Below are 4,679 nucleotides of genomic sequence, written 5' to 3' on the forward strand. Positions count from 1 at the left end.
ATAAGAAACAAAAGCATGTGTAAGTTATCAAATAAAAGAAGAACAGTGCTAAGACCTTGCTTTAATAATTAGGTATATAAATGTAGAAAAAGTCAAAATATTACTAACAAGTAAATACTTGGACAAGGTAGTTTTAATAGTTTGGTTTAAAACAACAATATGTCTTCACCTTAGGATGAAAAGTAATATAACTTTAAAGTTTCTAATTTGTATAAAATTTGGATATGTTTTCCTATGAAAAGCCTTACTTGAATGTCATGAATTTCCTACGCTGATTTAATGGATCAAGTAAGTTATCTTTGTCTCCACAGAACATTTAAGATTATGAAAATGTAAAAGTTGTGTTTGACTAATTTAATAGTTTTCAAATGGGGGTGAATTTACTCCTCATGGAATGTATGGGGGTATCTGGACATTTTTGATTGTTGGAACCCGAGAAGTTGTACTAGCATCTGAATGAGTAGAGGACGGGAATGTAGCTCAACATCGTATAGCACCCCACGACAAGGAGCTTTCTGGTCTAAAACAGCAATAGTACTGAGGATGGCAAAACCCAGAACTGAATAAAATTATTATGGCTTTATAAAAGGGATTTATTCCTCTCATGCTTCAGATCATAAAACAGCGTTGTATAGGTACTTACTACATGTACAATGACTATGTAAAAATTTTTTATGGGTTTTGAAATTCATCTATGTTGTGACATGTGTCAATAACTCATCCTTTTTATAGTTAATAATATTCCATAGTATGGATAACCAAATTACTCATCAGTTGAGGGACACCGGCTTATTTCAAGGCCTCAGTAATTATAAATAAAGCTACTATAAACATGGTAGTATAATAAAGATTTTGGCCTCTCGTCTTGGTTCCTGACCCTGGTAGACTAAATCCATGGAATTTCCCACGTAATGGGGGTGTCGTTGCTATTCATGAGATCACCTGAGTTAATGCTAAGGAGATGAGTTGACCTAGGATGGGAGCTCCTCACCAGAAGGATCAATCACATGATTAAGAGGTTTGGGACATTTGGTGAGAAGAGGAGAACTGGAGGGATGCCTGGGTGGCTCAGTCAGTTAAGTGTCTGCCTTCAGCACAGGTCATGATCCTGGGGTCCTGGGATCGAGCCCCACATAGGGCTCCCTGGTCAGTGGGGAGCCTGCTTCTCCCTCTCCCTCTGCTTGTGCTCTCTCTCTCCCTCTGTCAAGTAAATAAATAAAATCTTAGAAAAAAGGGGGGGTGAACTGGAAACTGAGTTCAATTATGTGGCCAATGATCCAATCAATCATGACTCTGTCATGAAACTCCAATAAGAACTCTGGACATCAAAGCTCAGTAGAGTTTCCTGGTGGGGCAACAAACACATTATTGTGCTAGGAGCTTGACCCACCCTGATTCCATGGGAAGGGGGTTAAGGAAGCTCTGCATGGTGGAACCTCCCAGACATTACCATCTTTGTCTATTCATTTGACTGTCCTGATTTGCATCATTTATAGTAACTGTAATCAATCAAATTATAATGCTTTCCTGAATTCTGTGAGTAGTTCTAGTGAACTATTGAAATAAGAGGTTGTGGGAACCCCTGGACGCATAGCCAGTTAATCCGAGGTACAAGTGGCCTGGCCACTCCCAAGTGTGATTGGCATCAGGAGTAAGGGCAGTCTTGTTGGAGACTGCCCTTGAACCTGTAGAATGAGATGTTATCTCTCGATGATTAGCACAGAATTGTACTGCTGTATACCAGCTGGTGTCAGAATGAGCCTTCAAGGGAAATATAAAACGACGAAATCATAGAGGGAGACAAACCATAATAGACTCTTAATCATAGGAAACAAACCGAGGGTTGCTAGAGGGGAGGGGGGTGGGGCATGGGGTAACTGGGTGATGGGCATCAAGGAGGGCACGGGATGTAGTAGTGAGCATTGGGTGTTATACACAACTGATGAATCACTGACCTGTACCTCTGAAACCAATAATACATTATATGTTAATTGAATTTAAATAAAAAAATAAGATAAAATTTTGAACTGAGAATTCAGTGTCTTTTATAGATACAGAATTATTCCGCTATATTTGTTTCTTCTTGAGAAAACTTTGGTAGGTGACATCTTTAAAGAAATTTGTCCATTTCATCTAAGTCGGGGTTTCTCGACCCAAGTGACATCGGGGTAGGATAACTCTTTGCTGTGGGAGTGTGTCCTTTGCATGATAAGATGTTTAGCAGCATCCCAGGCCTCTATTCACTAGATGCCAGGAGCAAGCCCACCAGTGGTGACAACCCAAAATGTCTCTCTCTCTGTCTCTCTCAGCCCCCTGTAGGCTGAGAACCAGTAATTTAAGTGATGAAATTCATTGTCATAATGTCTTTTTTTATTCTTTATCTTTTAATATATGTATGATACGAATTTTCTATTTTATCTCTGATATCGGTAGTTTATGTCTTGTCTTCTTCTCCCTCTCCTTCCCTCCCTCCTCTCCCTCCTCTGCCTATCTCTTTCTCTCATCAGATTGGCTAGAGTTTAATTAACTTTATTAGAACTACTTTTGATTTCATTGATTTTTTTCTGTTGCTTTTCTGTTTTCCTTTTTTTTCCCATGCTTTTATCTTTATGTCTGTCCTTTTGCTTGATTTTAGTTTATTTCCTCTTCCTTTTGTAGTTCCTTAAAGTAGAAGCTTAGATGATTTCCTAATATATTCATTTAATACTATAAATGTCCCTCTAAATGTGCTTTAGTTGCATCCCATAAATTTGGGGTTGTTTTCTATTTATTTTCATTCAGTTCAAAAGATAGTTCTATTTGACTCCTTCTTTGATCCATGGGTTACTTATACATACATTTAATTTCTAAACATTTTGGGATTTTTCAACATATGGGCTATTGATTTCTAGTCTCTTTCCATTTGGGTTAGAGAACACACTTTTTACACTTTCCCTTCTTTTTAACTTTGTTGGGATTTGTTTTGTGACCAGCATGTGAACTATTTTGGTGGATCTTTCATGTGTACTTGAAAAGAATGTATATTCTGTTGTTACTGGGTAGATACTCAATCATTGTTGGTTAGATCAAATTCTTTGTAGTGTTCAGGCTTACACCTTTACTATTTTTTTTTCTGCTTTGTCTTTCAATTACTGAGAAAGGAGTGTTGAAGTCTCCAGGTACAGCTGTGACTCTGTTTCCTTTTAGTTGTATTAGGTTTTGCTCCATGTTATTGATGCTTTGTTCATACATATTTAAGATATTTATGTCTATGTGATGAACTGACCCATTTATTATTGCCTAATGTTTCTCTTTATCCCTCCTGATATTCTTTGTTCTGATGTCGGCTTTGTCTGGTATTAACAAGGCCTTAAAAAAAAACCATACTCCAGGCTAGATGTAACCCATGAGCCCATAGTGTGTTGACTTCTGTTTTAGGAGGTTTCTTGGTCACAAGGCATAGCTGACTCTTTTGTTGCTGGTTGGTTTGTTTGTATTTTTATCTCTGCCGTTTAATCTGGATGTTTAAACCATTTAAATTTACTTTAATTATTAATATTGTTGAATTTAAATTTATCATCTTGCTAGTTGTTTTCTATTTTTTTCCATTTATTCTCTATTCCCTTTTTCCTCTTCTTTTGGGTTGAGTATTTTTAAGAATCCATTATGTATTTCCCAGTGACTTTTAGCCTTACCTCTCTAAATAATGATTCTTTTAAAGTTTAAAATATACAACTTTAAATTTAAAGTTTAAATATACAACTTAAAAAAATTAAAATGATATATTACTTTATGTATTCTGTAGGAATCCTACAATATATTTCCAATTCCTCCTCTATTGTTGTTTTGCTGTACATTTTATTTTTACATATGTTATAAGCCCTACAGTTAAACTCTTAATTACTTTACCTTAGTCAAATATCTCTTAAATTGATTAAAAACAAGGAAAAATATCTTTTATACTTAGGTTCATTTTTACCATTTGCAGTGCTTTTCGTTTGTGCAATCTAAGTTTTTATCTAGTAATAATACTTCTGCCTGAAAAACTTTGACTTAACATTCATGGTGGTACACATCTTTTGCCATTGAGTTCTCTCAGTTTTTGTTGTATACAGAAGTCTTAACTTCACCTTAATTTTTGAACAATATTTTCACCGGACATAGTATTGTGAGTTGACTGTGCTTTTTTTCCCATCAGTACTTTAAATATGCTACTCCATGACTGTGAGAAGATCAGTAGTTGTCAGGGGTTTGGGAGGTGGGAAGGGAGGGAGGGATGAATGGGTGAAACAAAGGGAATTTTTAGAGTGAGGAAACTATTCTTTTTTTTTTTTTTTTAAAAAGATTTTATTTATTCGACAGAGATAGAGACAGCCAGTGAGAGAAGGAACACAAGCAGGGGGAGTGGGAGAGGAAGAAGCAAGCTCATAGTGGAGGAGCCTGATGTGGGGCTCGATCCCATAATGCCGGGATCACACCCTGAGCCGAAGGCAGACGCTTAACCGCTGTGCCACCCAGGCGCCCCTAGAGTAAGGAAACTATTCTTAATAAAACAAATGGCAGACAAATGTCATTACACTTGTGTCAAAACCCACAAAACTACACAATACAAAGAGTAAACCTTAATGTAAACCATAGACTATAGTTAATGTAGTCCATAGTTTACATTGTTAATATAAATAATGTACACTATGTAATAA

The sequence above is a fragment of the Ursus americanus genome, chromosome 3 (genome assembly GCF_024610735.1).
Source record: "Ursus americanus isolate L20-20 chromosome 3, mUrsAme1.1.p, whole genome shotgun sequence".
In the NCBI taxonomy this organism is placed as follows: domain Eukaryota; kingdom Metazoa; phylum Chordata; class Mammalia; order Carnivora; family Ursidae; genus Ursus; species Ursus americanus.